Consider the following 11,247-nt stretch of genomic DNA (forward strand, 5'->3'; position numbering starts at 1 on the left):
AGGCTTTAAAGCCCCCGAAATACCGTAGTTTATACACCCACGAGCTGAGCAAGTCTTGAAACAGATTCCTGGTTGGATAATACTGTGCTTATGGGGGGACCCTGAGATGTTTTTGCATGTGATGAAAATAAAAACCTGGGGATCTCTGACTCCAGCACAAAGTACATCCTGCCCGCAGAATGACTCGGTGGGCTCAGAGGATGGGTAGTGTGTTGACTGGATAAAATAATATGCTATTGTAGTTCTCCTGAGTGGTTATATTGCAGAAAAATGCGCGCGCATTAAGTGCTGGGCCCCTGTTTTCGTGTATGGTATGCATAGGTCCCCCTGGGTTCCAGCCTGACTTGCAAGCTGGGGGGCTGGACAGGCTGGGAAAAAAAAGAGGAGCAGAAGGGAGAGGAATCAGTTTAGTAGAAACCAATTCTATATAAATATATATTGGTTAAGAAAGTGAGCAACTTAGAGCAGCGGGAGCCTGCATTCCCAATGCCACCTTCTGTTGAAGGAGCTCACTGAAAGTTTTGGCTACCCCAAAGCTTTTCTTCTCTGAGTGCCTGCAGAGGTTGTTGCGATAGGCAGTGTCACCGCTGTGAATTTACAGATACAATCCCTGTTTGGAATTAACTTCTGAGTAGTTTCACAGCGTTTCCTGCAGTTAAAGTGCAAAATTCACTTTGCGCTTCGGTGCGATGTGGTAAATCCTATCGCGTGTTTCTGGCGAAGAGGGGGAAGGCAAATATTGTGGAAAATTATTTACTTACTCTGTGATTTATTATGGGACAGGGTGAAGGAAGGATTACTAATTAATGGTTAATCAAAGAGAGACTGTGGCTGGGGCAGCCCCACTCCATCACTGGCCCTGAGGAGACCAGGGACTGGCATCCCTTTTGCCTGCCTCAGTTTCTGTCTCTGCACATTGAAGCAGGATGACGGTCTTAAAGTGGTTTGAGAGGTCCGACTGAAAACCACTATGTCCTGCTGTACAGCACGTAGGGTTTTATTATTTACACTTATATATTGTGCTGTACTGGTAAATACTGGTCTGTGTTGAGTTTTCTAAGTGAAAAGCAGCCTTCTGCAGAGTGCCAAAGTTGTTAATAGCAACGAAGGGTCTTATTTTAGCATGCATGTATGGTCCTAAAAATGTAGGATGGGGAGAAAAGAACCAAACCCAGGGGTGTAAGTACTTTGGAGGGCTGGAAGGGCTCCTCTCCCTGTTATAACAGTCAGGCAACAGACATTATAAAAGTTCAATATTGTGATTAAGGATATACCATCTTACCAGCAGGCTGTTGGCAAACAGTAGCCTTGATAGCAAGCTCTTACTTATTTCTGCCTTCATCCTCAATGGGCAGCAATAGCACTAATTGTCCTTCCGACTGGATGTTTGCTGTGGAACCTCGGCGCGCAGCTTAGGCTCGATTTTTTTGGGGTGGGATTGGCGGTTTTTGTGTCAGCAGCAAGGCGCTGGTGGAGCCTGCACCGCTTCGTGTTTGTGGCCGTTGTTTGCTGCTTGTGCGCATCGCATTGTGCTCGTAACGCAGGAGTCTTCCCGGCTCAACCTCACCAGGGAGGGGGGCAAAATGATTTTTAGGAGGTAGCACAGCATGGTCGCCATCTATATCACTTCACAGCAGTGTAAAGAAAGCCTTGCATATAGGCAACCTTTTTTTTTTTTTTTTTTTTCCCTTTTTTCCCTGCTTTTTCCCCCCTCTGATGTATCCCAGCAGTCTTTGTTACACCTGAACATTGGCCAAGTTGACAGCCATTGGTTCCTGCAGACCCGCAGTAATGGCAGCTTGTGCCGGGTGCGCAACAGGAAAATTACAAAAGAAAAAAAAATAAATTATTAAGGGTCCTTTGTCTCAAACTCCATCAGACTTCGCTCCCCAAACGTATGGCCTGCTTATTTAGAAGGAGGAAGTCACCAGCCCAAATGTTAGGTAGGCTGGTCAACTTATATATAGTGGATTTGACAAGCATCTGCTATAGTACAGAAGATTTGTAAACACTAAACAATGTTTTTACCTCCTTAAAAGTTTTGAGAAGTTGCCAGTATTGGCAGGAGGCACAGACTCTGAAACGTGCTTGATGATACGTGCCAAAACCATTGTGACCTTTTCACCCATAGTGCTCGCTTCTCTTTTTCTTGGTTTTTGTTTTCCATTCTTCTTCATCTCTTTTTGGGGGGCAGTGTTCTCTTCCACGATGCTCTTATTTGAGATGACTTCAGCAGCGAGATGTCCCTTTCCTTCTAAACATGTCCAATAATTATTGCTTTGAATCCACTCTTTTTCTTCAGTAGGCACTATCATCTGTAAGGGAACACATGTGCGCAGATTTAAATAGTGCTTCTTACAAAGCTACTGAAATCAATTATTCTCTTTAAGAACTGGCTAGAAAGAGAAAGCAAAAATATGCAAATAGGCAAACTGCATGTCATTTTTTTGTTAAAAAAAAAAAAAAAAGAAAGATCGGTGTTTTGTGAATTAGAGGTTGACCAGAAAGTGTATTGAAATCTAGAGTATTGCTCTCAGTTTGCAGTTTCTAATCTTCTTAACTAAAAGCAGGCAGCATTTTCATACCCTGAACTTGGGTTTGCTTTTTAGTTTTCACTTTTTTTCTGTGCTTGTATTGGATGACAAGTTGGAAACCATTGTGGCAAACCGTTTTCTTTGTGGGAGTCGAACAGTAAAGCTAATTTATGACCGGTCCTTTACCAGATGATCTGTATCAGAATCTACAATATACTAGGCACGTGGCAAGGTCACAATTTAAGTTGTTAAGGTCACAACCTTAGCCACCAGGCATTTGACCTTTTAGATAAAGTTAACCTTTGTTCATTAGTAGGCACTCAACCGAGAACTTTCTGGAGTTTTTTACTGCTTTGGAGTTCCTTCTGCTAATGTGATCAGATTGGGGAATAGATTCACGGTAGAAGTAGTTAGATTTTGTGAGAGGTCACAGTTTTTAGAGACTTTTCCAGTGGACAGAGCTGGATGGCAGGCCAGTAGACGATGCTACGATGCCCGGTTTATTTTTTTGGGCTGCCATTGTTATGCGCTTTGGGCGAGAATTAAGCTAGCGAGGTATTTGTGGCAGAGAAAATCTTTTAATCTTTCTGAAGGACATTTTGAAAAATCTCAGTTTTCAGAAAAATCTGTGGACAGGTTTTTATGTACGTGAGCTCATTTTTCTGTTCATGTTTAGAGTAGAAGCCAGCGAAGATGCAAGAAGTCAGCCTGATTTGTGTGGCTGCGAAAATACACTTTAGCATCTAAATATGCTCTGTTGCTAATTGCCTGGACAACAGTAAATAGCCCATGACCTTGAACTTTAAGCAGACCCATTTTACGTTCCCATCAGCTGATTTAAAATATTTCTACTTGGATCGCTGCAAAGAGGCATTGATGGGAATAACCCAAAGACTTGTTAATGTTGAAAAATTACTTGTAGGTAGCCAGAGTACCCATGGAGGTATCGGGGAGCCCGAAAGGTACGTGAGGCTCTGTGCCGTAATCTTTTAGTACAATTGGTATTGATTGTTGCTGCATTAATCCTGTTAATAGCCACAGCCAGTTGGGTGTGTTGCAGGGATGTGAGAGGTGTCCTGACAGTCCTGTACATCACCAACAGAGCTGTTGCAGCATCTCCAGCTCCTGAGGGCTGCTGTGCAAAAGTGGAGCTTTCAATGGTGGAAACTATTGCCGGCTCATATAGGAACCCGCACCATATTGTTTACTTAATTACGCCGTAGTGAAGGCTCATTTTTAATTATTTAGCTGAGTTTCTCCCTTTGCTGTGATGCTGCATTTATTATTTAATTTAAAATGAAAAGGGCTGTGCTCCTGTTAGTTTTTGATGCATTTTACTTTTGTTTTGGCTACGTTATTGTCATTCCATCGTACAGTAATCCAGATAGCCGTGATATGCAGATTGGCCAGATGGTCATGTTAACAGATTGAGAACCCACTTCCCACTGCTAAAGAGCAGGTGTAAGATCAGTGGGCTTTTTTTTCTTTTTTCCCCCCTCCTTTCCTCCCAAGTTTCAACCAAAATGCTCTTTAGACAGCTCATAATGGTAGTTAAGAAGGGGCACGTTTCAAATAGTATTTGTTCTGTGGTGATAATATGTAATATATATGTCAGTTTTACACATATCTGAAGACTTTTAAAGCATCTGTGACATTTCCTCTGTATATAAGGTTTTTGAAAACCTACCTCCAGCCCTTGGCTGTTCTGGAAAAACAGTCATTCAAGTTTTGTTTGTGATGGTAATAGTCTCTATGCATGTCTACAGACAGATTACATTTACTCTTACCAAAAAATACTCATCCAACTTTGCAGCACATATCTCCCACGCTTTCCTGATACAAGGTTCCCTGCACATGCCCAGGAGAACCTGAACACTTTGGGGTTCAGCTGGGATTGTAATGTTTGGGGCTCATAGGGTTGTTGTTGTTCGGTTTGTTGTTTTTTTTTTTCTCCTTGATTATTTTTTACCACTGTCAGACAGTTACAGTTTTAAAGAAAAACATCAGGGCATTTTGCAGTATTTCTGCCCTCAAGGAATATCAGAAGGTGGATTTTGCATTGCTTTAGCCTTACAGAAGATGCCTGTAAAAAGTCAGTGGTGGGAGTGTGGATCTGTATCTCAGTCAGAAGAGATGGGGAGAGGACAGCTACGGGTCCTCAACACCCCGAATTTGACGCACCCACCTCTCATGGATGCGCTCAGAGCGCGGCAACCTGTGACCTGTGTGCCATGGGGAGAGATCTCCGTCTCTTGCTGCTGTCTGCTTTGGGGCTGGGCAGTCACGAGCAGGGCAGTAGCTGACAGAAGCAGGATTTAGGTGGGACAACTGCTCTCCCCGTGCCGTGGTAACTGAGCCGGTGAGTATCCGTGATAATTCAGATACTAACTGGTGCGGCACTTGGGACGGTCTGCTCTATCACGAACCCCTGGCAGGGGTTCAGTCATGTGGTTTAGCTTTCCCCTTTCTCCAACAACAACAACAACAACAAATAAACACAGGATAAAGGCGTATTTTGTATGCCTGGGATGTTTTCCAGGTGATGGGTTCGGCCAGTATAAGGGCGCATTATTTCCATACCTCTTAGAGGTGCAGAAGCAGAAGTCTTTGAATGGTAAGAAAGTTGCCCAATGCTGCTGGCTTGTCTACAAGCAACTGCACTTTTATATTTCCCTTCTTTTCCACCCAATGATGAATAGCATTAATTTAGATCTATTTAAGGCGAGTGTGGGAGAAACCACAATCTTTGTTGTGGTCACTGCTGTACACAGCGGGGCTGAATGTTTCTCTTGGTTGAGGCCTCAAAGCTGAATCTGGAGAACCCAAAACATCGTGTCAGCTTTTCAAACCCGTCACAGAGACAGTAGAATCCTAATTGTTCATAAAAGCCACTATTTATTATTACAATTATGTATTTTCTCCCTATTCAGATGTAAAGGAAAGGGCATCCCTGGCTTTCCGTGCCTTGAGCTTCTTCACAGCTCCTCCTCCCCTCGATGCTTCAGATCCAGGCACTGACCCAGGCTTTCACAACCAGCAAACAAACCCCAGCCTGCTGCTCCCTAAACCCTCAACCCTTCCCCAGAACCTTGCACTTCACCACACACACCCTGAAGTTGGACCCTTTGGGGTTTGGGCACTGTCCCTAGCAGGGTCACTTTTGGGGCATCCTCACTGGGAGCCATGGATCCTGCTCTGCCCCTGATCCGTTCCCTGCAGGCAACGGCTGGAGCAGCTTATTAAATTACAGGCTGTAAATTCAGGGCAAATTATTTTAGCCTCCTAACAGCAGCCGACCCTGAAGGTTTCCTCATGACAGTGAGGGCTTTTGGTAGATAAGAGTTGTTGTTGGACTAAAATTCATTTTAGTCACTTCGGTTTTTCCATTCTTGTGATGCTCTTCATTCATTTCATCTGTGGTGATTGTTAATTATCACCTGCATTATGGTGGCCACCAAAGGGCCCAGCTGGGACCGGCACATGGGTCGTGGTGCCCATGGTGTGCAGGGCAGTTTTACCCCAACAAGTTCTTTGGGGCAGTTGAAGCATTTTATGTTCAGTTGCAAGGGCAGCACCCTGGCCAATTCCCTTGTCACAGTGTAATTAATTTTGAAGAGCTGACAGTGTATTTCTGTATTTTTCTGAAGTGTTTCTTGCTACTGTGGCTCCATGTCCCCACCCAGGGGATGGATGTGGGCACACAAGCTCAGCCCCACACATGGCATCACCGTGGCTCGGCACGCCGCAGGAGGACGTGGCCCCTTCAGTTTGGGCAGATTTCGGCTGGATTTGCAGCCGCTGGCTGTGAAACACACGAGGGCCTCCATTTTGTGTGCCAGGCTCTCACGTGCGAGCACAAAATGGAGAGCTGCGCCGTTGGGTTTTGCTGATCGCGCAGGCTGTGGGCGTACCTTGCCTGTGGTCCCTGCACCATCAAGGTGCATGCAGACCCATAGCGAGGCCTGGGAGGGGGTATCCTGAGCTTACACATCTATCATGTTCCTCCTAAGGGTGTCTTGATCTCTTCTTCAGGTCCTTAATATCCACCCTTCTGGTCCAAGTGTTATCCCGGTGTCACAACGAGCTGGCACGTTGGCTCTCGGTCCAGTGTAAAGAGCCCTGGGGACTCATTCCTCCTTCCCCATGGGTTGTGGCACACATCAGTGCCATTAGGTAAAATGCAACATAAAATCAAAATGGGTTTAATGATACACTGTTCTGAAAGTTTCCTGGACTTTATTGTTCGTAACTTGGACTTGAGTTGGGTTATTTACACATAAAGATTAAAAAGCTGCAAACAACTGTGTGATTTTTAGGGGCTGAAAGCAATTAGCCTATGTGGGTAGGAGGATGCACTGCATGTCTGTGTCCCTTTAAAATATAAATCACAGTTATTTAATTATGTTTTGAGAGGGCAGATTTAAGGATATACTGCAAAATGCATTACCTATTATACCAACACGATAATCTTATTAACCTTGCTTTCTACTTTTTAATTTTATTGTGCACCCTGTACAACTCTTATGATATCAAAAATAATTACTCGGAGAATACATGATGTCAGAGGTCTGATATGACATTTATCTTCACAAGTGAGGAGACGGCTACCTTGTGCATTGCATAGCAGCACGGGAGGCATCAGGCAGGTCCACACTGGGGAAAGAAACCCCAGATAGGTGCCATCAGATGCTTTTTAACACAGAGAAGGTGGTGTTTGCAGATCTGTTCTGTGGCTGAGGGCTGGTTTGACCAAACTTGATGTAATTCAGCATCTCCAGGCCTCACACAGTAAAACAGCTGATTTTTTTACTTGCATGTGCTATACAGCTCCCATAGGTGAGTCAGTATTTCAGGGTGCATCCAGCTGCAATCCCGGTTGGATCTCCCATTCTCCATCCCATCCCTCCTCAGACTAGCACCTCTCTCTTTTTTTAAATTTTTTTTCTTATGCCATCTCTCTTAATGTTTGATGTGTTGATATCTCCCCTTTTATTTTGCAAGGGAATGGGTGAGGGGAATGGGTGAGGGTAATGGGTGAGGGGAAACAAATGCCATAATAATATCCCTTTTCAGAAGAATATAGTTTAATTTTGTGTGTGCGTGCAGCAGCTGCCATTGGCAAGCTGTCGTCTTTGTTGCCATGGGTTTTTTTTTTGTTGTTTTTTTTTTTGCATGTGTGCCAGAACATGATTGGATGTTTCAGCATGTTCATGTTTTAGGGTGAGATACATCTTTAGTGAAGCACAAAATTACCCTGGGGTTGGTGGGTGTCCAAGGCAGGGTAATGGGGCCAGGTGAGCTGGTTGTGGAGGGTGGTGCCAGCATGGTGCTTGGCGATTGGTTGGTTGATGAGATGAAAGTCACTGGTGCTCTGGATTTTTCAATGATGTAATATGGTCATTTAAAAACATCCCAGGAGGATGGACCACTGAGGTCTCCTCCAGCAGAGCACCCATGGGGCACAGCAGGAAGCCCTCGGTGCTGTCTGGGGAGGACCAGTCGGTGGGTTTCTCCTGTCCATCTCAACTCGCCTGATGCACACACTCCATGGGAGGTCATATCTCAGCTCTTGCTGATGCCTGTAGGGAGCTGGATGATGGCACTGTTAGTTTGTTCTGCTTGAGACCCCAGCCAGTGATACCCGGGTAGGGCTTGTGATGCGTGTGGGAATGGAGCACATATTCCATGGAATGTAAAATTAATATGGCATTGCCCACAAGAGCTGCAGGTGATGGCAGCTTCTCCAAACTGGCCACTGTGGCACCTAGCCCTGGCCACAGAGGTGTAGCTAGTGCTGCTCCTGTTCCATCCATTTGTCATATTCATAATATTCTTGCAGAATCAGTGACTACAAAAGGTCTGGACCTGCTCTGCACTGTCCTGTGTGTGACACATTTCTCTTGTCCCAGTCACTGTTGCCCCACATTAAGTACCTTTTGGACTCGATGATCTTAAAGGTCTTTCTCAACTGAAGTACTTCAAAGTAACACATGATGGGAGCACAAAGGAGAGAAGGAACGCTCTTCAGAAACTCAGTGTGGTGCTGTGGGGGTCATCACTAGGTGCAAAATTTGCAGACTCAGACTAAATATTTCATAGGGAGGGATCTCCATACATGGCTCACAGGCTTGGTCCTTAACCAGGCAAGGAGAAATTTGCAGGGCAAGCACCGGCACTGTGCATACTCTGCTGAAGGCTTCAGGAGAAAGAAAGGACAAAGAACTGAATGCAAAGTGTTGACAGCCCCATTCATGTTTTATTTTTCAACGTTTACAGATTTAGTCCTGTGTATGAGGTGTAGATACTGGGAGTTGTAATAAGCATTGTGTCTGGTTTAATTCCTATTTTTGTGTTTAAAGCTACTTGGAGCGTTAAAAAATACCTCATAGTGCACTGAAAGAACAAGGATCGAGCCCTGGAAAGGTATCAAAGACAAGTTAGATAATTGCTATGTTTCCTGTAAAGGTGAACACTTACAGGAGATTTTAATGCAGAAATACATTGTCAATCAGATTTCATCCTAAGGGTTTTCGCTGGAAACTTTGTCCTTTTTACCCAATATGGTTTTAATTTGATATGGAAAAAAATGGCTAAACCCCTGAATGATGCTGGAAACAGGGTAAACTTTAAATAAGTTTTGATTTGGGTTTTTTTGGCTTTTCTTTTAAGGTAAAGTAGTTTAAAGTAAATCAGAAGAAAGAATTCTTTTTATCAGGATGCTTTTCTAAATCCCAACAATTGTTGGGATCTCTTTTCAGGAGGACAGCCGCTGCAATGCTTGCATTGTGTGATGGTGAGGACTATTCCTGATGCAGTGAGGACTTCATTAAAAATACCCAACAAGCCTAATTGCAGTTGTTTCTGTGTTAAAAAGTTAAAAGTAGGTGTTGCTCAGCCAGGAAGTAAATCCCAGATCATTTTGTTTGAAAGCTTCACAACTAGCTTGCCTCGCTGTGGAAGGATCAGCCTCAACAGCGGCTGAACCCTTGCAAGTGTAAGTTGGATATTGCTGGAAAAGCTGGAAAAAAACCCAGGGCAGTCAGGTAAGAAGAGGGATTTTTGTGGTCAAGATTTTTTTTATTATTTTTAATTTTTCCTGTAGAGAAGGACATCAGCTTCATCATCAGCTTTGCTTTGGGTTCTTCTGAAGCAGGTGCAGTAACAAACACCCAGCCAGGGCACTCAGTGCTGCTTGGGGATGCATGCTTGTGTCTCAGAAGTGCATCCTCAGACACATGCATGTGTTATGTAGGCAAAACAATATGCCCAGAGCCCACTTCAATCATGGATGTTGTTTCTTTTTCTGATCAAAAACTGGAAGTCAAAATTGTGATGGGAATTGACAGAGCCGACCAGTTTTTTCCACATCCCCTGTCTTTAGTAATCAACTTTTCTATAAAAAATGTTGTGTCTCAGCAGTGAGCAATCCCAGGGCATGAAGTTGCTTTTCTGTGGGATGAGGATGGTATAAGCAGGGTCCCTGTACCATCATGGAGCTTGGTTATCTACTGTAGTCCTGTACAATGTGGAGCCAAGGACTGTTTGTGTGCCACAGGGTGGGTTATGCACCTCTCCCTGCAGCATGTGGAAGGCTGCTGTGGGAATGGCCCTGGAAAAAAAAAGTATATAGGCTTTCATTCTCGAAAGTCTTGTTGGTAGGGAAGGTTTTCCATGTGATGGGTTACGGAGAAAATCCCTCTTTTTCTCCCTGTTCTCAGCTGGATCTCTCCCTGTTGTTGCCCTTTGCAGGCAGCTCTGTTTGCCCAGGGCTTGAGGCTGAGTGATCCTTAGCTGCTTGGTGCCTTCACCCTCACTGTGGGACAGAGCTCCTATGGTCCAGCCTGGCTTGGGGTCCCATCAGTGCCAGGGTGGGCGTAGGGGTGGCACGATACAAAGTCAGGACACATGGGGCCTTTGGAAAAAGTTTGCAAAGAAAACAGGATCTTTATGGCCAGTTGTTTCTGAAATACAGGGAAACAGCATTTTTGAGTCGACAAATGTGCTTTGAAAGCCTCAAAAAACTTTCTCTGCAGAACCAGTATCTAATATTAATAATATTTCCTCAAGAAAAGGGATGAGGAATTTCTCAGTCAGTCTTGCTCATGTATATTGTTTCTTGAACAAGCTTCATCTACTTCAGCAACTTTTCTGGGGAGCTTCCCAGCTCTGCACCGGGCCCGCTGGTGCAGCTCAAGGACGGGTCAGTGGCCAGGAAGGCAGTGACCAGTTTAATTGCCTTCCCACACCAATTGCTGAGGTGACCTGTTTGTTTCAATTCTATATATTTTTCATATTAAAAAAAAAAAAGGGAAAAAAAAAAGAAAACAAAGGAAGTACAGTGCTGTGCACAGAACAGTTATTAAAAACAGTTGGGAAGCATATAAAAGGTACTGTTTGTGTGAGAAACGGGACAGCTGTGATGGTCTATTGGGAAAGTGTGTACAGATGGTGGTAGGGAGGGGAATGATGACTACATGGCTGATAAATGAAATACAAAAAGCATTAAATTGGTGATCTTTTTAAAGAGTACATTTTTGGTTAGCATTTTTAGGTGCATCATTAGGGCTCTTTGTCTGCCTCTTATTTAGCCAGGAAGTGTGACTGTCTTCATACATTTGTGGCTCTGATTTTGTTTACAAATAAGGAGTCTGTTTAATAAATCACATACCATGCAATTATTAAAGAAGATAATTAAATTCACAGTTTTCCCTAC

General features: G+C 44.1%; 1 protein-coding gene across 1 annotated transcript in view; it reads left to right on the forward strand.

Annotated features, from left to right (window-relative positions):
* The window catches only part of NFIA (nuclear factor I/A), a 243,208-nt gene that overhangs the window by 1,474 nt on the left and 230,487 nt on the right, over positions 1 to 11,247 (forward strand). The window lies entirely within an intron of this gene.

Source organism: Chaetura pelagica, unplaced genomic scaffold (assembly GCF_000747805.2).
Source record: "Chaetura pelagica isolate M959 unplaced genomic scaffold, ChaPel_1.0 scaffold212, whole genome shotgun sequence".
Taxonomy (NCBI): domain Eukaryota; kingdom Metazoa; phylum Chordata; class Aves; order Apodiformes; family Apodidae; genus Chaetura; species Chaetura pelagica.